General features: G+C 34.8%; 1 protein-coding gene and 1 non-coding gene across 9 annotated transcripts in view; one reads left to right on the top strand and one right to left on the bottom strand.

Annotated features, from left to right (window-relative positions):
- GALNT13 (polypeptide N-acetylgalactosaminyltransferase 13) overlaps positions 1-26,103 on the bottom strand; it is a 593,565-nt gene that overhangs the window by 72,677 nt on the left and 494,785 nt on the right. The window lies entirely within an intron of this gene.
- LOC116557195 lies at positions 11,157-11,282 on the top strand. The gene has a single exon (XR_004271404.1). It is a non-coding gene; the product is annotated as a U4atac minor spliceosomal RNA (small nuclear RNA).

The following is a 26,103-nucleotide window of genomic DNA, read 5'->3' as shown; positions in this document are numbered from 1 at the left end:
GAGCCTTGGAAATATGACTGGACTTGAGTGAAACAGAACAGCTCACATTGGAGCCTAGGTTTCCTGACTTCCAGGTTAGTGTCCTTAACATCTGTTCCTTCACTAATGTTTTGTTTTGCATCTTGTGTTACACACTGTCCTGGGTGATGGGGATACAACGTTGCACAAAACATCTATACAGTTTCTTTCCTCATCAGCTTAATCAGGATTTAATAAACTAGCCAACACTAAAAATTAACAAATGTGAGATTACAAGTGTATTTGAGAGATGTATAGAGAATAAATGCAAACAAATGGCAACTGATTCACTGGTGGTCAGGGAGGGGTGGTCAGGGAAGGCTTCTCTGAGGAAAGTAGTCTTTGAGCTGAGATATAGAGTGGGTGGACATTACAGGAAGTGCCTCCTGGTTTAATTGTTTGGGAATATATTGATAAAAAGTGGTTTTTATTTGGCTATTTTCAAGGATTGTTCACTTGTTTGGTTCCGCATTATTTTCTATAGCAAATAGACCCTAAAAAGGTTTACTGTTTACCCCTACTTCCTGATTTTCATGTGTAGCTGTGACCTCTTGCCCTTGAGTGTGGCTAGAACCTATGACTTGCTTGCAATCCAAAAAATAGGACAAAGGTGATGAGGTGTCACTTAGATGATAACACTACATCTTGCTAGCAGAAACTATTTACTCTCTGCATTTCTGGCATTGGTGAAGCAAACTGCCATGTTGTAGGCTGCCTTATTGAGAGGGCCACATGATAAGGAACTGCTGGCAAACAGACAAGAAACTAAAAGGTTTCAGCCTGACAATCTGCAAGGAACTAAATGTTGACATGTAAAATTGGAAGCAGACTCTTCCTCAGTTGAGCCATGAGATGACATTGCAGCCCCCATCAACACATTCATAGCAATTGTGAGAGACCCTGAAGCAGAGGCCCCAGGTAGGCCATCCCTGGACTCTTGAGAAATACTACATCTGGATTTCGGCCACTAAGTTTGTGGCAATTTAGTACAGGCTTTGTACATATTGATAGATAATATGTTGCCCTTTGTGTCTTTTTAGATTTCACTTGGAATGCCTTTTGATGCTGATAGCATTAAGTCCTTTTTCACCTTTGAAAATCTCCCAGAAAAAAAAAAAAATTCTGTAAGGACTACTATAAAACTGTTTAAATTATCATTTAATTTCTTAATATATATACATTAAAAAATCTTTTAAGAGTTGAACTTTTAGAAATATTAACACATAATTATTTAAGGCTACATAGAGACATGCTATCACCTTTACCAAAATGTCACCTTAGAGTCTAAAAAGCATTAGGCTGAAAACTGTGAAGCAATGGAGACTTAGATTATTAATTTCATTCATGTGAATGATCCTTCTGAGTATGAATTTCAGTGCGTCACATGGTAGCTATATGACCTTTAGACCTTTAATAAGTTGCTTTACTCTTTGAGAGTAAAACAGATAACTTTTAATACTTCATGGGATTATTATGAGGAAATAAGTAGAATGATGTATACAAAGTATTTTGGCACAGTGAGAGATAAAGAATGTTAACTCTTGTGTCAAAAACCTGATAAGTACCTTTTGCTCAGTTACATAAACTTTACAGTAAAGTACTTTAATAACAGGTTACTGTCCTATTTATTGCTTTTTGCATTTTTAAATAGAAACATTTAAAAAATTTAATTTTACTCCTTCTGCTAGATTTAAAAAATTCAAAAGCAATTTTCGGTGATTTTAGTCATGGATTAAGATATTTGCTACTTCAAATAACAGTCATCATGTGTTTTATTAATATTTTCATGGGGTTCATTAATCTTAATCCCTTTAATCTTTTTAAATGTTATTACTTAATTTTGCAATTTTTTTCCTGCCAAGTATTCAGTATTTACTCAGTTAAGAGTTATTCTGAAAGGCAGTGCTGCAAAATTCATTGCATATTTTAAGAGCATTAAAATTTTACAATTACTACATAGTGTAATTATAGATTTCTGTTTGTCAATAAACCAATGCTGAGTTTCAATATTTAAGAACACAGACATTATAGGACTACTCATATTAATTATTAACACATCAGTATATTTTTACATTTTAAGTAGTTTCTAGATGATTTAAAGTTAATTTTAAATACACGAGAATCAAACAGCCTTCTAAGAAATTGAATATGTAGAAGACTATTAGACAATATTAATAGACCAAAAATGAATTATTTTACAACTATTTGCACTTAAGCAATATCTTAATTTTCACTCATAGCTTCATAACCGAGATCTGTACTATAAAGATTGTCTGTAGTAAGATTAATAAAATGTTAAGAAAGTTTGATAAACCTGGTTTATGAAAATCTAGTTTAAGGCTCTAAAAAAAGTAGAGAAAGATACATAGCATTTTATAAGATGAATTTGTTTTATGAAGACATATTGTTAGCCCTTAGTCAATATGACACGTGTCTTATATGAAAGTACAACTTTTTAACTGTTTTACTAAGATGAGCTAATGTCATAACATTTAGTTTATTTTTTAAATTATAGTTAATGTAGTTTTATTTTCTGCTTTTAAAGGGATAGGCATCATTTATTACACACACATTATGTATTTCTAGCCCCATATTCTATGTCCTCTGAAATTACTGCCATTATTATTATTTCATTTTAGGTAGTATAACAGGACATTTCCTTGAGACAGGGCCTGAAATATTTTTAAGTCACAGTTTATCAAATTTTAAATGAAGAGAGAAGAGTCTTGATAATTGAAGCCAAAGTAGAGGCATTGTGACAAAATGGTGCAGATCAATTGTTCATCCAAAGTAATTTATCTTGAAAAATGTTTATATTACTTCCACTGAACACATTGTAATTGTAAATACTTATGGTCAAAATTTGATGTTTTGATACTATATATGTTGTATAATGATCAAATCAGGGTTAATCTCACTCATGTGTGGAAATTAAAAAAAAAAAAAAAAAGATGTAGTATCATATAAGCAGAGCCAAAGAGTCAATACCAGAGAATCAGGAGGGGAGGAATTCGAGAGATTCGTCAATGGGTATGAAAAAAAATTATCTGTGACTTCAAAATTTACAACATTTGACACATATTTTTGTAAGACAGCAAATTGTTGCAACCAATCTCTGCTCTGCATTGTTTAATATGGGCAGAATAAGATGAAATTTTTGTGCATGTGTAAACTATATTAAATTAGGTACCTACAACAGAGAAGATGGATAATGGTTTTGAAGTAAATTTCCTATAGCTCAGACATTTCCTAATAGCAGGAGATGCAGAAATAAGTCAATCTCTCTAACTTAAAGTATTAGTTATATACTTCCTTATCTCTCAAGTGAAGGCACAAGGCTGCACATCTCAGATCATTTCTAAGATAGTCAACTAAGGAGTCTCTGTAACACTTGCGATAAATAATCAATTCTTAATCTGAATGTTGAGCAAGTATAGCAGAACAACCTCCTTCTGGGATCCCACTCAACCTCTTGAATGGGGGTTGTACTTTAATGTGGTGTGGAAGGGTGGGTTTCTCTTACAGAGAATTGACATTCTCTGTGTTCATTCCTCAGACAAGGACTCAAAGTAAAATAGTCTGTAGGTCTGAAATGCGAGCAGCATATTTGAGGTTGGGGGCACTCTATAAGGACAGGCATCATATAAATGCAGCTACAAGGAAAAAGACCAAGATAAACTAGCCAAAAAGGAATGCACTCCAAAAGGGTGGCATGCCTTTAAAGACTGAGCTTTGATTTCCTCTAGGTCACAGCATCATATGATTAATACACTACAGACTCCCTGTGAAGCCTCTGGCTACCCTACCTAACATGGCTTTGCTTCTTCACCCAGTTCCCTTTCAAATCTACTGATTTCCTCAGCTGCATCATAATCTATCTTATTGCCTGTCATCATACTGGAAGGTAAGTACAAAAAAGAAAAAAATATTTTGTCTGTTTCATGTACTTCTAGAGCCCTAGGACCTAGAGGAATGTCTGGGACATATTAGAATGAATTAACTATTATTTTTAAGTCAGATAATCTATGCCTATGTAACTTTTCATTTTTATTTCCTCTGTGTCCTCCCCTAGGCTTTAGTGAAGTCTCATTTAAATAATTTGAGGTGAATGTATGGACTAAAGCCTCTGAGTGGTTCCTTCTTTTATTTTTAGTAGTTCCAGGATTGATTTAGAGGGGCAAGTACAAAGAAAAGGCTAATTCCTCCCTGCCTCTCTCCCTCCCTTCCCTCCTTCCCTCCCTTTCTTCCTTCCTTCCTTCCTCTGTCTCTTATCTTTCTTTTGTAAATGCCAAGACATTTTCAGTTGCAAAAAAAATGAAATAAACATTTCTATTGTCAATCTGCATGGTCCATAAATATGTGAAAAAGGTTGGTCACAAAAAAGACAATGAACAGAACACAGACAACCCAAAGAGAAAAAAACCACTGAATGAAAATATTTAGGCCCTTATCAAAGAGGAATTATCATATTATCTTCTGTAATTTAATATTTGTTTTATATACTTACCAAGCTAATATATATTTAAACAATTTACATTGCCAATTCTCAGCAAATCATTTCACTGTTTTCAGAAGTACTATTTTAGATGATCCTTCAGGTAGAATTATAAAAATATATCTGAACTAGGTGGATCCTAACATTGTATTATATTCTAGGTCCTGGTGCTAAGAATATTCAAAATAAGTTCTACAGCAACCCTGACAGGATTCTGCTTTAGCAAGACTTAGTCTTTTCTAGGTGTGGAGTTATATATTCACCAACTTATAAAGGAAGGAATAGTTAAAACTGCAGATAATGCATCTGCAAATCCTTGGATATTTGTTTTGGTATAGGGGGCAAGTCTTAAGAATTTTCTGCTTTATTTCTTCAACCTCACTTTATGGAAACATAGAAAACCCATAAATAATACTGTCCTAGATATGAATGAGTTTGAATTTAAAGAAAATCTTGTCATGATTTCTAAATTGTCCTTTTTGCCATAATATTCTCATAGTTATAAGTGGACATGATTAATCTGTAATGTGTTTTCATTTGATATAAAAGATATTCAGCGTAATTTGGATATTAATTTTGACCTTTACATTAAAAGACTTTAGTAAGACTCAGACATTAAGATATTGTGCTGTATGCTTAAAAAATTATTAATGGAATTTGTTTTAAATAAAAGCATTTAATTCTTACGTTCTTTAAAAAAAATCTATCTGCTGGAAAAAAGTATTTTTTATCTTTATGTGCTAACTTAAAAGATTATAGAAAAAAATACATGATTTAGCTCAAATTATATATATCTCACATACAAAATATGCCTAGAAAAACAACCATATTCTTTTCTAACTATATAATGCAACATATTAGCAAAAATGTATGTCATTAAATAGAATTAGCTGAACTCAAAATAAGGGAACTCTAATGAAGAGATTTGTTAATTAAAAGCAATACAATTTTTAGAAAAGAAAAAAAGTGAGAGGACTGAAACACCCCATTGTTTCAACCATCTTCATATTACAGTTAAAGCTATCTTCATTATGAATTATCTTCATTCTTAACAAATACAATGTCTTTATTGGGTATTTAACTGCTCCATATAATTGTTTCCAAGTGAAAAGAAGGATAAATCATATATTCCTTTTGACTCCCTTTTGTGATATAATGCGGGCTTTATATTTTGTCAAAGCTGAACATATTTGGTAATAATTAGATTATTCCAATAAAATGTAATTTAAAGGAATTACAAAACCTCTAAGTGAACATGTCAGGGTATGCATTGCTAGCACAAAAGGAAATCTGATATGGATTCTCAGTCTTTATTACTCAAAGCATCCAGTAGATGGAAGCCTTTCCCTTTTAAAACTTAAAGCTGTTTCAAAAGCATGCACGCAGTCGGATTTGCTATTCCCTTGGTGTAAAAAACAGCTGCTCTCCTAAGAGCATATCAGAAAGACCACAATTTGTGTGATTTGTAAGTGGTTTGAAAATTGTATTATTAAAGTCAAGTTGTTTTGACCCCCATGAATTGAATGAGAATGGGAAGAATAAATTGATTGATTCCTGAAGCTAGTCTCTTGGTGGCTGCTTGGGTTTGTCTGTCTTCTTGCATTAGTGTCCACATTCCTGTTGTCCTTTTTCAGTGATAAATTTCCCAGGCTAGTGATTACATCTCTTTCCGTCCATTATTGTTCGTTGGAAGCAAGCCCCCAATGAGCAGAGAAGGACATTTTAAATCAGATCTTCCTGGAATGAGCTAAGGATAGTAGCCCAGGGCTTTTCCAGAGGGTAACACTAAAGCACACAGAATGTTTTCCTCCTTGTCCCTATATATAGCTCTATCTTTTTATCTTGGACCTGTCCTCTTTATCTTCTTACCAGTCTTAAGTATTATTTCTGTGAACATCCATAGATTATATTTACACTTCCCTGTCCAGGAAATAAATGACTGTATTCTAAATGACTAATCAGATTTAATAATCGAGATTAATTAAATCACTATCTATTAGAATAGTTATTTAGATCACTATCTTTTTGAAAGATGAAACAAAGGTAGTTAAAAAAATTAAAATCTGGGCTTGCAGCATTTCAAAGCACTGTATAAGCTGGATTTTTTTGTTAGTTCAAACCTCAATAGGGAATCACCACTTTGTCAGGGAAGCCACACTTTTAACTGCAAAAGGGGCAGCTGAATGATGTTTCCATGTGTTTACAAGTCGTAACTAATGAAACAGTTATGTGCAATGACAACCTCTGCTGGTATGGCTAGGGCACTTGAAATCAGCTTTACATACTTGCCATGGAATTACATCATAATTAGGTATGTAAGAGTTCTCCCACCCTTTTTTTCCTTACTCAATTCTGAAGTTTATAGTTCAGCTTTAATTTAGAGCCTTCTCTCTGGTAATGGCTTTTAATTCTTCCAACTGCTCATCAGTTTTCCTTGTACTAAACAAGAACCATCAGCTCATGTTTCATTGAAAACTCATTTAACTGTCGCTCCATATGCTTTTAAGGACAAAAAGGCAATTATGCTTAATTAAGATTTGAAAAACAACTACCACAACTTCTCCAAATTAATAATTTCTAAGTATTCCTTCTTCAACAAAGGGCAATCTGGGTAAAGTATTTGTATGATGTTTGCCTAATATTAGGAATTCACCCTATATCTCAGTGGATCTCAGCAATACAGATAATAAAATCATATTACCAATTTGCAAAATGGAGGTTTCAGACTCCCAGTTCCAACCTCATTCCTATACTGCACAAGAGTGAAGAAAGAAGGAGGCCGGGAGAGGAAGAAGGCTGGGAGTAAAGACAGCACTTTGTGTTATAATTGGTGAACTGTCTCAGTTGACAAGTCTGAAGGAAGAACTCACAAAAGCCTTTGAGGAGTTGTAGCAAATTTTGAACACAATGTTAGCCTCACATCTTGGGACCAAAAAATGGCACTTGGATGCATGAAATCTTAAATAAAATAAAGCAAAATATAAGCAAAACCCACAGAGCTCTGACTATTTTTGTTATTGTTCACACTGGGTAAGAATCCTTAAAAGTCCTTAAAACACTACTCCTTCCACACTTGTAAGCTGCTATTACAAGGCCAAGGGAAGACTTGTGCCCAACATGGGAGAAGGTTTGCTGTTACTATTCTGCAATCAAAACCTGTTTCATGTCTTTTGACTTAACAATTATGGAAGTAAAGACAATGTAAAAAATAGTGGAAACATGGGATGCTATTTTAAAAGCAGGTCTGATTTTTATACAAGATCTTTTGAGGGCAAAAAGTCCAAAGTCCAGTGATGAAATTATCTGTTCTATCCTTTACTGTTTACATGGTCCAAAAAGATTTATTGTTTGTTGAAGATATCATTTTTCTTAGCAGATTGAAAGTCTGAACTAGACAGCTCTCAAGGTTTTGAATTTGAATTTAAAATTATCTTCAAGGTTTTGAATGATCAAGACATGGACAGACAAAATCAAAGATGAAGGGAACAGAAAAATCCTCGTGCCATCATGATTCAAGCCTCAATGTAAACAGTGAGTACGTATGTATAACACAACCTCAGTTTTGTTATAACATTTTTTATGTTTGATTTGGTAATTAGCACAACTAAATTTAACGTATTTTTTAATAGTGTTTCCTCATACTGTACCAGATGTCTTAATCTCAGCATCTAGAATAAATAAGTGAAGGTTTACCATAAAATGTATAAACACCAAGCAAATATTTTTGCACATGATTCTTTTTATAACTTTTCATTACTCTAATTGACTTTGATGTTAAAGTACTTTAAATATTTTGACTTTTTAAAACCAAAATTTTAGGTATCTTAGCTCGTAGGAATAATGTCCTTTGAAAAGCGTTCTAAAAATTTTTGACAGTATTAATGATTACATAAAAAATCGAGTTTATATTTTAACTTATTTTAAAATTATATTGAAAAGGGAAACAAGTAAATGGAGCGTATACAATTTTCATGATTTAAGTATATCTGTAAAAGGAATGTTTTTTTTTTTCCTAACAGAACAATGTATGCACACTGTGAAAACTCAAATATGCTGAAAGGGAAGAAGAATAAAATGTAATAATCACAGACAATTTCCCTACCCCAAAATAAGCATAATTAACATTTTATCATCTTACTTTTTATTTTGTATTTTTCAGCTAGCTGAAAATATACCGTATTTTGTGTTCACTTTTTTATATTTTACCTCATTTCCTAAGAAATTTCTTAATAAAATACACCTTGTAAATGCTTCAATGGCTGTTTTAGTTGATTGGTCCCCTATTGTTCTGTTAGATTTTATCCTTGTGCAAGTATTATTACAAATGACATTGGGATGAAGGCATTTGTACATAGATATCTGAATGCAAGTTTATTTCTTAACAGGGCTCCAGGGACCAGAAATCTATTTTCTATCACCTTTAGTTGTTAGGAAAAATCTGCAGCCACACAAATCAATCAGTACATCAGCGGGATTATAGCATTCCTCCATATGCTCAGGTCTTGATCTCTTTGGATTACAACCCTGGGCAAATTCCATTTCTCTCTTGAACTAGACAAATAGCAAGTTAATGTAACAATAAAATCTCAATTTAGTGAATTTTGGAGGCTGAATTAAATCATTTTTTTTTCTTTACAAATCCAGGTAACTTCTTTACAATCAGAAAAAAGACTAATTTTTTATGAAGCCATTAAGCTTTTGAATCTTCAAAGCTTTCTGTACCATTCATTGAAAAGTAGCCTTTTATATTTCCTATTCTTGATGAGAGCATCTCTTCCTAATATGTTATAATAACTTACTGAATATCAGTTTAGGCAATGAATTTCCATTTTACTTATGTATTTGCCTATGTCAGGTATAAGTGGTTAAACTTCTGTTCTTAAACTTTGGAAAGTTGTGTATGAAACGGATTAATAGATTGTTCATTCTTATTTAACTAAATAGAGGATAGGTGAGTATTTTTATGTACATGTAGACTTACCTCCTGATCATAATGACTCCAAAAGATTAATGTTTCTATGGGAAATTAAGATTTAATTAAAGCAAAGCAGAACAAAACAAAACAAAAAAACCTTAGGGCCTTGTTTTCTACATTTTCCCTACTCAGAATCAGAATATAGTTGCAAACCAGGCAAGATGAGTTTCTTCGTTGGTAAAAATGAAAATGCCTGCCCTTGTTACCATCAGATATGATTTCTATAATTATGCAGTTTCTGTCCCCTCTGCCATCCTCAAGGAATTTCCTTTTGCTATTGTTTCCTCTTACTTCTAAATCATCAATTACTCTCCCCCTAGGCAGGATTTTCCTTATGAATTCATAACATCCTCTTATATTTCATATTTAAAAAACAATCCAACCTACATTTAATAACAACATATACTTTTTCTGCTAGATGGTCACCCTCTGCTTTCTGTCACACACACACTCAAAAACTTCTAGAAACATTTGTTTATAATAGTGATTCTCAATGCTGGCAGCAATATTAGAATTCTCTGAAAACTCATTAACAATACTCCAGCTTCAAAAATACTTTCAAGCTCATCCCTTTACTTCTGGTATGGGATAAGGCACTGGAAATTCTCTAAAATTCCACAGGTGGATCTAGGGTTGAGGTACACTAGCCTATGTTGTCATTTTCCATTTTCACACTTCATGTTCTGCCTTCAATCTCCATCACCACCATTCCATTGAAACTTCCCTAAGCAAAGTCACCAATGGCTTCCATGTAACCTAATCTCATAGTCACTTCTTTGTCTTCATCTTACCTTCTCAGCAACATTTCACACAAGTGCCTACTCCCTACCTGCCAGCTTATCTTTTCTTGGCTTACGTAACACCAAACTCTTCTGGTGTTCTTTCATTACAGCCATCCTTAGTTCTCTTTGCTGGTGCCTCCTCTTAGTTGGCCTTCTAAATGTTATGTCTTGACACTCACCTCTGAGACTGTTTTGTTTCAATGGAAACTTTCTCCCTAGGGCATCTCATTTAATCCAGTGGATTTAAATACTAGCTGTAACTTCCAAATTGTTATATGGATTTAAATACAAATTTAGTATAATCCAAACAAACAAACAAACAAAAAACAACTTGGTGTCTTCTTAAAGCCTCCAGTAGACAGATACTTTACAATTCTGGAACACAATGGTGTCTTTACTGATGACTTGTGATTTGAAGCTAGCAAAATCTGAAGGAAGTCAAGGAGAGTGGTACCCCAGAAGAATCTTGTTTCCCCTTAATATCTCTTACCAGTTGCCAAAAAGTTAAGAATTTTGGAGGATGTCAGACTAAGGTTGTAATTACAATAGTCAACATTTACTGAGAGTTTCCTCAGTCCCAGGCCTGTTCCTATAACTGTATGATACAGATGTTAAGTTCATTTTAGTAAAGAGAAAACTGAGCCAGATAAATCAATTACCTGTGCACCGTCCAATAACCAGGCAATGGCATAAATAGCATTAAGAGATGACATATCTGACTCTAGGAGGTGTGGTTCCCCATCTCTGCATTAGGTCAACTCCACCCATCTCCCTGCCTGTACATCATTTCTCTGAAGTTAAAACCCTTTACGTTTTACTCTACAAATAATGAAGGTAATATTAGGGACAAATTTGACTAGATATTCTCCATTAAAAAAGGTTTTTATTCATCCTTTTCTTGGGGTTGCACTATTGTCCAATGAGTCCATAGTGAGGGCAGTACTGCTAAGGCCTGAACAACACACTCGCATTAACTAAAGCTCTGCTTTATGTGGGTAAAATTTTTGGAAAAAATGAAAACCCTTTTTAAAAAAAAAACAAAAAGTTTTTCATGTCACAGAAGTGGCACCCATGGTTCTTTGGGAAAGATAGGCCTACATCTGGTCAGCCACACCTCCAAAGAAGGATTTGCTGCCACTTCTGTTGGCAGAGGTTTCTATTCTGTGGTCAGCTTTGTCTGAGCCATACTGGCCTTTGCATTGCCTAATCTCTCATAAGAAGCTCATAGTTAGAGTATCACAATAAAGGAAAAGGAAATATATGTAGATTTCTCACTATGAAAAAATAATAATTTGTGATAGCAAATCTGTGAAATTACTATGTTATCCAACTTATCCATTATCTTTTAATCAAAGTGAATTCACTGGAACTATATACAAATGTTCACTCTAAAAAAAAAATACTGACATTTCAATATCCATTGTTGCCCAAACCCAAGCTTTTCTAGTTATACTCATTCATTGTTTTGCTTTTCAATCAAACACTTTTTATTCCACCCCAGTTGTGAAAATATTGTGAGAATCTCTATTATCACAAATTGTACTTTATTCTTAAACTTTTTTCTCCCAGTATTCCCATTTTCCGTGATAAATCTTTTCATCCTTAACTGCTTTTGTTTGATAAATTATTCTGCTTCAGAGAATTCTTTATGCCTGTCATTTAAAAATATGTTTATAGATAATATCCACATTTCTACTATCAATAGAAAAATTGACAAGGTCATAAAAACAGTCTAATTATAAGAATTAATAGCTTCTAGATCATTTTATAGTCAGGCCTTGTCAAAAGATTATATTCATGTTTGCAATAGGAACTGTGAAAATGTGGAATTTTCTAAAATATCAGAACGAGGCCAATCCTATTGTTATTTTATACTCTTTAAATGGTAATAAGTAATGAATTTTTTTTTCACTTTTAGGAACTGAATCTAGAGAAGGGATTGACAGAGGTATCCATTTTTCCACAAAGATAAGGGCTCTTAACATCTTGAACTCCCTTGTTCCCTGGTAGTTATTTTTAGAATGATTTGCGTATGTTTGTATCACTTATGTTTTCTCTCTTCATTTATGGTTTACATCTCAGCTGTTTCATAACCAGAAACTCTCCACACAGCATATAGTGAATTCTATTTTTACCCCATTATATAATTTCAATTTGTTTAAAAAGGAGTTTATTTAACGAAAATAAATGAACATAAAGAGAAAGCAGCAATGAAACTCCTTCATTTCAGTGTCCAATATGGTCTACGGGAGAGTATTACATGCCATTTCTTCTTTTACATTATTCATAACCAGTCTGATCAGTCTATGTACTCACCTTAAATGTTTGATAGTTTGTTGGAGTCCCTGTAACTTAAGTAACATCTAGAATTGACTTATTTGATCATCTGATTAAAACTTGGACTTGCTTTTTTGTGTAACTATACTCTTCTCCTTCCCCCTTCTCTGGTGATCTCTTTCCACACAGGAATCATAGTTGTACTCCAAGTCTGTTTCTATCCATCTTACAGAGGAATTCTTCCCACGGTGCAACAAATCCTGCTCACTTGACAGATAAACTCAGTTCTCACCTGAGAATTATCACCTGATTAACACTGTTCAGAATTTGTGACATATATAACACATTTTAGAAATTAATGCTCACTTGGAGCAGATTTGAATTTAACAGTTTAACTCATTGCACCTGAGATCTCAGTCTAAAAGAGATGTCAGTTGGTTTACTCAATCTTGTTATGAGGTTCTGGTTGTTTCCATCACATTCTTCTTTAGACATGACTTATGTCTGAGGCTGTGCTATATATGAGTGGCAAGGTGCTCATGATTAAACATATGTTAATTACATATATAGCAAGAATGTGTACACCTTTATAGACTATTATATACATGTATGTAATACATACATATATACAATATATTTTCTAAACGATATATTTTAGACAAAGATATAGAACTTTGAAAACTTTTGAAAAGACAGGAACATTTTATTTTAAATGTAAATATCTGAATATCAGATTATGACTGTCTGCATCTGGGATATTTATTAGGAGTAAGGAAGAAGAAAAAGAAGAGAATAACTTTGGCTATGATATGACACTAAATCCTTCCTAATAGCCTTGGCATAAATCAATGTTAAATGATGTATGTGCACATAATCAGGAAAAAATTTAATATATTATTAAGGTTAATTACAGGAACACATCAACAGGTTTTAGTTCTCATCAATGATATTTATTTCCTAAGTACTCTAGTGGAAGGGATGAAAGTCTTTGATGATCGTCAATAGCATTGACTTCGCACTAATGGCCAGAGGTCTAGGTATCTTCACTAGGCTGAGACTGGGTCAGGTTTCTGTGGAGGAAAATAACTCATTACTCTTCATATTGAAGACATCCCTCAGAAAATTTGGCTGCTAAGGGAGATTTTCTTTTACAGAGATAGTTCCTCTTACGCAGTAAGACTTGTTTAGTCAGTTAATCAATCTAATTACATTTATTGAATATCTAACAGGAAAGAACGCAGACAATGGAACCCTAAGTCGATGACTGTTTCCACTTGGTCTGAATAAAGCTAGTGGAGAAACATTTCATTACCTTAGTCAAGTCTCAATCGATCTATAGGATGATCTTGTCATGGAAGTTCACCTTACTTTACGAAATAGACATATTGTTTGCAAATTAAATCTTAATTTTATTGGGAAAACTTACTCTTTCAAATAATTTTGGGATGAATCATAACAATGCACAGATGAAATTATGGCAACTTTTTGTAATAACAATAGCACATTCTAGCATAAAGTCAAAGTTTTTCATTCTCTATATTTTTAAAATATTGGCAATTTATAAATAGAGCACAGCTATATTTTTCCTTTTGTCTTTGATGATGGTGTAGCTGTGTTTCTCTGGTTGACTTAAATTGAAGGGTATGCTTGGGAGTTGCTTGTATGAACATCATTTATATTCAACAATTGATTGTGACCTGCTTAGGGAAAAAGTATCTATTCTTGTAAACCCAGAGACTAAAGTTATAGCATACTTGAGGGTTTTAGCAAATAGAATAAAATGATAAATAAAGCCTGTATGAAGTTAGTGAGTGTACTCATTTGAAAAGAAAAGGGCAGAATGGGAAAATAACCCCAACTAGGTGGGATTCTAATTTTCATGTGAAAATTAAATCATGTTAAACTAGTTTGTCTAGTAGGTGCTAAATTGGCACTTATACTTTTGCAAAAAACATAAGAATGCAAATGTATATAAAAAGTGAAGGATAACTGCCTGGCGTGGTGGCTAATGCCTATGATCCCAGAACTTTGGGAGGCCGAGGAGGCAGATCACTTGAGGTCAGGTATTCGAGACTAGCCAGGCCAACATGGCATAACCCCGTCTCTACTAAAAATATAAAAATTATTGAATAGGAGGGGTGAGAGAGGGAATCCTTGTCTACTGCCAGTTTTCAAAGGGAATGCTTCCAGTTTTTGCCCATTCAGTATGATATTGGCCATAGGTTTGTCATAAATAGCTCTTATTATTTTGAGATAAGTTCCATCAATACCTAGTTTATTGAGGGTTTTTAGCATAAAGTGCTACTGAATTTTGTCGAAAGACTTTTCTGTATCTTTTGAGATAATCATGTGGTTTTTGTCTTTGGTTCTGTTTATGTGATGGATTACATTTATAGATTTGCATATGTTGAACCAGCCTTGCATCCCCGGGATAAAGCCTACTTGATCGTGATGGATAAGCTTTTTGATGTCCTGTTGCATTCTGTTTGCCAGTATTTTATTGAAGATTTTTGCATCGACGTTCCTCATGGACACTGGTCTGAAGTTTTCTTTTTTAGTTTTATCTCTGCCAGGTTTTGGTATCAGGATGATGCTGGTCTCATAAAATGAGTTAGGGAGGATCCCCTCTTTTTTATTGTTTGTAATAGTTTCAGAAGGAATGGTACCAGCCCCTCTTTGCACATCTGGTAGAATTCTACTGTGAACCCATCTGGACCTGGACTTCTTTTGGTTGGTAGGCTATTAATTGCTGCCTCAACTTTAGCCCTTGTTATTGGTCCATTCAGGCAAGAAAAAGAAATAAAATGTATTCACTTAGGAAAAGAGGAAGTCAATTGTCTTTATTTGCAAACGACAGGATGGTACATTTACAAGACCCTATCGTCTCAGCCCAAAATCTCCTTAAGCTGATAAGCAACTTCAGCAGAGTCTCAGCATACAATATCAATGTGCAGAAATCACAAGCATTCCTATACACCAATAACAGACTAACAGAAAACCAAATCATGAGCCAACTCCCATTCACAATAGCTACAAAGAGAATAAAATACCTAGGAATATAAGTAACAAAGGCTGTAAAGGACCTCTTCAAGGAGAACTACAAACCACTGCTCAAGGAAATAAGAGAGGAGACAAACAGATGGAGAAACATTCCATGCTCATGGTTAGGAAGAATCAGTATCATGAAAATAGTCAGAGTGCCCAAAGTAATTTACAGCTTCAACACAATCCCCATCAAGCTAACAATGACCTTCTTCACAGAACTGGAAAAAAAACTACTTTAAACTTCATATGGAACCAAAAGAGGGCCTGCATAGCCAAGACAATCCTAAGCAAAAAGAACAAAACTGGAGGCATCACCCTATTGGACTTCAAACTATACTATAAGGCTACAGTAATCAAAACAGCATGGTACTGGTACCAAAACATATATAGGCCAGTGGAACAGAACAGAGGCCTCGGAAGCAAACTCACATCTACAACCATCTGATCTCTGACAAACCTGACAAAAACAAGTAATGGGGAAAGGATTCCCTGTTTAATAAGTGGTGTTGGGAAAACTGGCTAGCCATGTGCAGAAAACAGAAACTGGACCCCTTCCTTACACCTTACACTAAAATTAACTCCAGATGGATTAAAGATTTAAACATAAGATGTAACACCATAAAAACCCCAGAAGAAAACCCAGGCAATACCATTCAGGACATAGGCACAGGCAAGGACTTCATGACTAAAACACCAAAAGGAATGGTGACAAAAGCCAAAATAGACAAATGAGATCTAATTAAACTTAAGAGTTTCTGCACAGCAAAAGAAACAATCATTAAATTGCCAACCAACAGAATGGGAAAAAATGTTTGCAATCTACCCATCTGACAAAGGGCTAATATCCAGAATCAACAAATAACTAAAGCAGATTTAAAAGAAAAAAAAAACCCATTCAAAAGTGGGTGAAGGATATGAACACTTTTCAAAAGATGACATTTATGAGGCCAAGAAACATATGAAAAAATGCTCATCATCACCAGTCATTAGAGAAATACAAATCAAAACCACATTCAGATACCACCTCACGCCAGTTAGAATGGCGATCATTAAAAAATCTAGAGACAACAGATGCTGGAGAGGATGGGGAAAAATATGAACATTTTACACTGTTGGTGGAAGTTTAAATTAGTTCAACCATTGTGGAAGACAGTGTGGCAATTCCTCAAAGATCTAGACATAGAAATTCCATTTGACCCAGCAATCCCATTACTGGGTATATATCCAAAGAATTATAAATTGTTCTATTATAAAGACACATGCACACATAAATTCACTGCAGCACTGTTTACAATAGGAATGACCTGGAACCAACCCAAATGCCCATCAATGATAGACTGGACAAAGAAAATGCGGCACATATACAAAGTGGAATGCTATGCAACCATAAACAATGATGAGTTTGTGTCCTTTGTAGGGACATGGATGAATCTGGAAACCATCATTCTCAGCGAACTGACACAAGAACAGAAAACCAAACACCCCATGTTCTCACTCATAGGCGGGTGTTGAACAACGAGAACACATGGGCACAGGCAGGGGAACATCACACACTGGGGTCTGTTGGTGGCTGGGGGGCTAGGGGAGGGATAACACTGGGAGAAATGTCTGATGTAGGTGACGGGGGAATGGAGACAGCAAACCACCATGGCATGTGTGTACCTATGCAACAATCCTGCAAGATCTGCACGTGTACCCCAGAACTTAAAGAACAATAAAAAAAAATTAGCCAGGTGTAGTGGAGGCACTCGTAATCTCAGCTACTCAGGAGGCTGAGGTAACGGAATCACTCAAACCCGGGAACAGAGGTTGTGGTAAGCTGAGATTGCACCACTGCACTCCAGCCTGGGTGAGAGAGCAAGACTCTTTCTCCCTCCAAAATAAATAAAATAAATAAGTAAAAAAATAAATAATAAAAAAGATGAAAGGTAACAATACTCTATAGAAAGGTCTGGTTTCATTCTCAATGATATCCTAAGAAAGCAGTTTTTCTAAGGACATTAGCTTGCTACACTTTCTAACTGCCATCACACTGTTCTCAGTGTGATGGAATTCACTGAAGTCCAGATATTCTCCCTTGAACTTACAAAGGCAGTCTTCCAAAATCATCAAATTTTGATTATTTCCTACGGGATAAGTGATATTACACAATATGTTAATGCTTTATACAGTTAGGTTAAATGTATTCTTGCTAACAAAGAGATTGCACTATTACACTCCCAAAAGTGAGGTTAATTTAAAATTTTCTATTTTAACTCCATGAGATAAAATTATAAATAACCTTTCTATATATAACTATAAGACTTGTAAATTATTTCCTTGTCTCAATATCCTATAGCTTGCCTACAAATAGAAATTATGATTTAAATTCTATATGGATAATACAACAGTATCTTCTCTCTGGTCAATATAACATACTTCTTATTTTATTCCATTCAATATATAACCTGTGTGATTTTTAGTTTATTCAATTTGTAATTCAAGGATGGATTTTTAGTGCTCTTAACATCAAAAAAATATTTATTGAAAGGTATATGAGGGAGACTGTTTCACTTTTTAGACCTCTTAGATAGTTTCATCTCATGGTTATACAGGGTTTGAGATTTCTATGCTGACCTACTGAGCAGGTCTAAAATATGATTCTTTTGTAGATATGATAAAGCGCTTGGGTTATATTTTCAGATGAATAAAGACATTGCCTTCAAGACACAATTGCATAAACATGATGTGGAAGGCACAGGTCTGGGGAGTCAATTCAACATTTCTATTTAACTCCAGTCTTTATCTTTTATATTTATTCCAAAAGAGCTTCACATAAAAACTCCCTACAGACAAAGAATTTGCACATATTTACATTTCAGGCTATAGACATAACCATTTCATCATTCTGCTCTTTGCTTTCTTTCAAATTTTGGAGTGTGGCTTAATTTTCTTTCATCACTATAATGGGTCAGAGTGTGCAGAACAGTGACTGCAATAAAATTGCATTTTTAAGAAAAGGTCATGCAATTAGCTGATGGATAGATGGAGACAACTATGACAGCTAGAATCCTCACTGCTCCTCCCCCGGGCAGAAATCCATAGAATAAGTGATCAGAACATTTATCCTCCACACCCCCAACCCTACACACACACACACACACACACACAAGTTAAATGCTGTAGACATAATTCAGAGTACTGCTCTGAAAAGGTTAGAGGCAAGCCAAGGCTTGAGAACATCTAAGCCATACTGGGAAGGCAGGGAGGATGAAGGAGTAGTGATTCAAACTTGGGTAAGCTGATTAGACAGGCACACATCTGGCTTACCAAGCCTATTGGGTTTTTAAGCCAACAAAGGTAATATAGTGTGAGAAAAAGTTAGAAAAACAAACAGTGGATTCTGAAAATAAATCTTAGAGATCAGTAAAATTAAATGAGAAAAAAACAAAAGTTTTCAATGTACTTAAGTTTAGAAAATATTACTATTATTGGGTTAAAGTAAATGAGAAAGCAAAACAGTAGAGGGCAATGAAACTTTAAGAGCTGTGTAAAGAATTTGATACCTCAAAAATAAACTGACAATTTTATTTGTGATTTAAGTCTGTTATAATGAATATTCACTTAATGACTTTAATACTTTAAAGGGCTTGAAAGGTTGACCTACACTAGTTATTGAGCCATATAGTATCTTCACTCATGAAAATTAATGGGTGGAGAAAGAATTTCTTCCTTAATGTAATAGCTAGTTGGCCACTTACAGGCAATATTTTAGAGGTGATTCATGCATTGCTAATAGGAGTTACCCAAAACTTAGTGCATAAAATAATGACGAGTTTATTTTAGCTCACAATTCTGTAAGTCAACAATTTGGCTGGGCTTAGCTGAGCTTTATTTTTTCTTCTTCTATATCAAGTTTTCTCTTGCATTGGGAAGAGCTTTTGAGTTGGTGGGGGTTGGCTAGTTTAATAGGACTTTGACTAGAAAGACTGGGATGAATGGGACCTCTCTACACATGGCCTCTCACCTGCCAATAGGTTAAATTAGGTTGCTCATATGGTAAACATTCTGAGAGACAGAGAGAGAGAGAGAGAGAGAGAGAGAGAGAGAGAGAGAGAGAGAGAAAGGGAAAGGGGGAGGGAGAGTTGAAAGGAGAGAGGGAGGGAGAGAGATGAAAGGAGAGAAGAAGGGAGAGACAGACAGATGAAATATACAAATCTTCAGTTTGAGGAGCAAATTTTACTCCATTTCACTCTATGTCATGTATGTCAGAAAAGCAAGTAATAAGACTAGTCCAGATTCAAGAAGTAGGAAACTAGACAGACTCACTTCTTGATAAGAAGTTAGGGTACGGGTGGGGGTAGAATTTGTGATCTTTTTTTTTTTTTGCACTTTCTGAAAATATGTTAGAATAGAAGCTTCTAAGAACCATTTCAATTCTTAATGCCTATTCTTTTGTGAAAATAGGGTGCTACCAGTTCCTGTGGACACTCTTGTTTACCTACCTTCATTGCCCACTTTACTCCTTTTTTCTTTACTCCTCTATTTCTGAAGTGATAGCTTAGTACGATTCCATGGTACTAAGCTTAGTAGTAGCAGGATCTCTTACCTAGAACTGTGAGCATACTAAATCAAGTGCAGCAGTCAAGGGCTACTTACTTTGAGAGGTGAGTCATATTAGTTTTCCAAAATAAATAAGGTTTAGAAAGAGTGCCAGAAGCTAAACTATGAAGTCTTAGGAAAGCCAGAACTAGAATTCAAGCATGAGGAATCACTGCCCAAAGCTGAGGTGAATAATGTTGACTTAGAAAGCTGGGTCAAGCTTATTAGAATGATACAGGCCTGGTTTTTGACAGTCAAAGGCCTAGAAATTAAGTGGATATGATTCTTTTACTGATCAGTATGGAATCATACAAGAGTAATAGGCAGCACCTGTTAAGTACTCACTATGTGACAGAAATGGGCTAAGTGCTTTACACTTAATCTAAAGGCAATCCCACAAGATAGACACTATTTTTAGTTTTATATAAGAGGGATTTGAGGATTAGAGAGTACACTGTATTACAGCAAAATGATAAAGTTTACACAACCAGCAAGCAGTAGAGCTACGATTTCAATTCAGGACAATCTGATTCCAAATATTCTGCTTTAAACCACAAAACCATAAGATCACTCCTAAGGTTTTCATTGAAAGAAACATTATAGGCTACTTACATTTTAGAAAGGCTATAACTTAGCCAATGTTATATATTTAGACAGTATCAGAAATGGAACTATAGCCTAATTTAGATTACACATATACCAATCTTGAAGGAAGTGTTCATGCTATATATGTATATAAACTGTATATGGATACATCCTTATAAAATTAATCTACAAATATTCTCCTATGCTTTGTAATAACAGCAGTGTTGATCATATTCTGCTCAATAAAATCTTTATAAACATAACAAATATCAGACAAAAACAAATAAGGTGATCTTCTGGGTGTTTAGCCTGAAAACTATGCAGGGAAATTGTGCCATCTATGCAAGATCACTTTGCTTTCTTCCCCATCACTCACTCCGTGCTACAGTTGTTTTACATAACCCGTCTTTCCAAATTCTGCTTTGGATATTCCTTTTGTTTTCAAATTTTCTAGGTTTTTCACCAGCCCCATCTTCATCCCACTTCCCTATGCCTCTAAAGTATGATTCATTTTTATAATCCCAAGTCAAATCCCTCAACTCTTCTTGGCTGGATTAATCTCAGCCTTCCTTCTCTGAATTCTTGTAGAGGACTTAGATTGCCTGAGAGCTATCATGGTGTCACATTTAACTGAGTGCCTTGAAAACAGGCACTCTGCTTTCTATTTCTTTTAATGTCTAGGACACAGTATACTACTTGCTGGAAAATATGTGCTCAACAAATATTTATTAAATAGTCACATTCATGACAATAGACTTTTATGAGACATCCATCCACACGTAGGTACATGGTTGCAAATTTGCATCACTGTAAAAATAAGCATAAGCCATCTGAGGAATAATTCCAGTGGAAAAACAAAAGCATACTCTTATTTGGGAATATCTTTTGGTTTTCTGCCAAAGCAGTACTCTATATTGGGATAAGACAGTCTGTGGTACCTTCAGCACCTTTCTCTCCCACCTGGTTTTTCCAAACCTTCAAGATCTATTTAAGAAAGAAATTGGACAAATAATTGCCTATTCCTTAATATTTCAGGAACATGAATGGTTAGACTTTTTTGTTTTTGAGATGGAGTCTCGCTCTGTTGCCAGGCTGGAGTACAGTAGCGCAATCTCGGCTCATTGCAATCTCCACCTCCTGGGTTCAAGCGATTCTCCTGCCTCAAGCCTCCCAAGTAGTTAGCACTACAGGCACACACCACCACGCCCAGCTAATTTTTTGTATTTTAGTAGTGATGGCATTTCACCGTGTTGGCCAGGATGGTGTTGATCTCTTGACCTTGGGATCCGCTCTCCTCGGCCTCCCAAAGTGCTGGACTTACAGGCATGAGCCATTGCACCCAGCCCAGACTATTTTTTTAAAGGAATGAATAAAGCCTAAATATACAGCCAGTGGACTATAAATGGATTATAATTTTCTTTACATTGTAAGCAACAGCAGTGAACAAGGATATAAATGTTAACGATCTTTCTTTAACTGAAGCTATCCAGTCAGCACTGTTACATCCTGAGCAGTGCAGTGATTAAACCACTGTAACATATGTATATGTGAATATTTACAAACATCCAATCAAGGAAGAAAAGTGGTATAATACTGCATAACTTGAAAGAACATGATTATCTTTTTTTAAAAAACAAACAAACAAACAAGATTTATTGTCAAACATTTTTTTTTTTCCGGAAGATTTGCTAAAAATGCCTTAACTACATTTTCTTAGACATAATATTGTATTTGCTCATTAAATCATGTTGCTTTGGGAATGCTTATTTTTGAGATCAAAGGCTACATTTTCAGTCAGTCCACCTTAACAGATTGCCATAGACAGCATTCTATTACATTAAGTTCAAGAAAATAGCCATTGTAACTCATAATTCATTTTACTGGGGAGCAGCAATCTAATTCACATTGATTTTGAGTAAACCTTTACATACCCATCTGCTCCATTTCAAGCTAGGCTTGTACAAATCAATATATCCCCAGCGTCAACATGCACTAATCAGTGCATAAGGAAAATAATTATTTACTGCTTGGTAATTGTGTTTACATGCAAATAAAATATAGAATGTGCAAGACCATTTTGGAGGAGGAACGAGTGGCCTATGGATCACAAGCAGATTGTCTTACATTGTGTCAGATGACTGAGGAATTTTACCAGAATGGTAAGAGACGACCATATGTCTCACCTTTGCCTCGTTTTAGCTCTCAAGTAAGGTAGTTGTCAACATTTTCATGATCTTTCAATTCTAGGAAGTCTCCAGTTGGTGAATAGCAGTTCCAGGAACCATGGCTGCAGGCAGCCATCCTCCCTGCTCAATTATGATCAGCTCCAGTGCTGATCTGGTCTCTGCCCACCTGCTCACTCTTGGCTCTGAAACTTCACTTTAATTTTCTATCTTGTCATTTGAACTTGGAGTATATATTTGGTTTCCTAGTGTTTGGATATCAGTTTTCCTTAGTGGATTATGCCTGGGACTTGACCTGTTGGTGCTCTAATTTCAAGACTACCTTGAATAGGGTACCCGTCTAGTTCCAGCCTCATTTAGACTTCTATCTCTGATGCCACTAGATTCCTGCTTTAAACCAACTATAAAGGGCAGGGGAAGGAACATCAAAACATAGGAATACACATAGAAGTAAATGAAATAAACCTGTAGTTCTGATTCTCCGAGCTTTATTAAGGCAGCTCTACAAGCAGCAGGACAGATAAGGCTAGGTTCCTGCCTCCCAGCATAATTGAACAGATGGGCTGCCATGAAATTGCGCATCAAAATTTGTTTTGTCCTATTTTATTACACTTACTCAGACAAGGAACGCAGATTGAAGGAATGGCTGAAAACAGGTTTTGTTTTTAGTGAATTTCAGTGAGTGAACAAATTCACAGTACTATGAATGCAAGTCACACATTTCTTCCATTGAAGCTTCTCATAAACTAAAAGCTAGAGACTGTACATGTCAAGTATCTAAGTAGTTGTTAGGTGTATAAACATTGGAATGAGGCAAAGAAAATGGGCAAGCATTCTGGCTCAAATATCATGTAAATTTGTAAATCAAATTAGCAAATAAGTATATAATTTGAAAAACAGTAAGATTTATTGTTTGCAATCCTGAAAAGAAAAAAAAAATCAAAAAAGCAAATAAACCCATAAGGCCCAATTATGATTTCCCTTTGTAGTACTGTATAGACTTCCATTTTAGGAATAAGTTACTATATTGTATAGAAACTTCAAATTAAGTGATTTTGAATCTAGATAATACTTTAATGTATAAGGGATTGTAAAATTTTATACAAAAGTGAATATATTCTATAAATGAATATAAAGTTGGTTCAGAATGATAAATGATTTCTGTTTGCTGATGTTTAGCCAAAGCATTTAGTATAAGTAACCAACTCTGAGTTCGCATAGAGAAGAGTGGAAAAAATAGATTTCTGGAAATACCAAAATTCACCTAAAATATATCACCTTATAAGAAAATGACAACACTTTCTAAGATGTGAGATTTGTTATAAGATATTTAGGGGAAATGAAATATCAAAGATAACTGGATCACACATTCATGGTAAGAGAACTTGCTGTTTGAAACAGTAGCTTTGTTTCAATGTACATATGTATAGCACATGAAATTTGTGTAAGAACAAAGGAAATCAGAAGAGAATTTCAAGATGTCAAGTATTCCGTAAGCAATGGGCAATCTATTCAATAGAAGTATTATAGCTTAGAAGGGCATAGTCCACTCAAAACTCAGATATATACAAATTGCGCTAAGTTAGAAACTCAGTATAGAAGATCAAAAATGATAATTTGCTAAGTTTAAATAAAGAAGAAAAGTTTTAAAATGTGTAGTTTCATTTGATTTAGTCATTTAATTAGTAGGCTATTTTATAAGGCCCATTTGAGCATAATAGTTGCAAACCATCATTCTTTATGCTCTGAAGCACACACTGAAAGACCAATGTTATCTACCTACTTCTGCCGTCACTCCAGGTGAATGTCAAATTTGACTGATATTGGGGTATTATGAGTATCATGACTACCCCAGTGAATGACCAGTCATCCCTTGACCCATACCCTTCACTAAATGAAGATTTGTTTCAGGTGACAACATGGAGGATCAGACTATTTGAGTAGCTTGCCTAATGTCATAGAAAAGATACAAGTCAGGTCTTTCTGCAGGTCTTTATGCACAATGCCTCAATGATTACCACCTGCTAGTGACTAAACTCACCTAGCTAAATAATTTGCATGCCTTAAAAATTAGCAACACCACACTTCTTACATTGTGCATGTAGTCAAATAAGAAAGCAGGGGCAGAACTGGGACCCCAGGCCAAATATCAAACTTTAATAAGGAGAAGACAACTTGGCCGGGCATGGTGGCTCATGTCAAAGACAACTTGGCTGGGCATGGTGGCTCACTTTGGGAGCTGGGGTGGGTGGATTGTGAGGTCAGGAGTTCAAGACCAGCCTGGCCAACATGGCAAAACACCATTTCTACTAAAAATACCAAATTATTTGTGTGTGGTGGCAGCCACCTCAGCTACTCAGGAGGCTGAGGCAGAAGAATCACTTGAACCCAGGAAGCAGAGGTTGCAGTGAGCAGAGATCATGCCATTGCACTCCAGCCTGGGCAACAAGAGCAAGACTCAATCTCAAAAAAAAAAAAAATAAAAAAAATAAAGAGAAGACAACTCACATGAATTATGAAAATTAAGGGTCAATACTCATCAGTAATACAAGGAAACAAAAAAATAAAAGCAATATAGCTTAAAACACATATTGCCCCAAATAAGTCATCCAAGAGTGCTACAAAGTATTTTTGACTCTCCAAGAAGAGATCTTAGAGATTTTAATGATTCTATGTCTCTAATTTGTAGATGAAGCAACTGATTTGACCTTAGAAATGTATATACCCAAAATGATATTGCAAGCAAGAGGTAAAAAAGAAATTAGAAGACAGATTTCTAGTTCATGTAATACCCAATATAATGTTCTTTTTGATAACACTAAGTTCTCACAGCTTTATTTCATTTCAATCAATCTTCGAGTTAATAAAAACAGGTATTGTCAAATGTCTTTATTTATATAGGTAATATGAGACAACCAAAAGCTTTTCCTAGTCTATTGGAAGACATGATAAGTACAGGCAGTACATGGTTCTCAATTTACATGCTAACAGCAAAGTATTTAATGTGCATTTGAAAAATATGCATCAACATATAGTTTTATAGTTTAAGGCTCAGTTAAAAGTGTAAGAAGATTGAAAATCAATTTAAAGAAACATAAATATAGATTAGATATGGCAAAGGTAATAAAAAATTAAGTATACTAATCGCAGAGGTTTGGGAAA

Source organism: Sapajus apella, unplaced genomic scaffold (genome assembly GCF_009761245.1).
Source record: "Sapajus apella isolate SASKATOON/1434 unplaced genomic scaffold, GSC_monkey_1.0 scaffold18, whole genome shotgun sequence".
In the NCBI taxonomy this organism is placed as follows: domain Eukaryota; kingdom Metazoa; phylum Chordata; class Mammalia; order Primates; family Cebidae; genus Sapajus; species Sapajus apella.
This window is presented reverse-complemented; position numbering and strand designations above follow the sequence as displayed.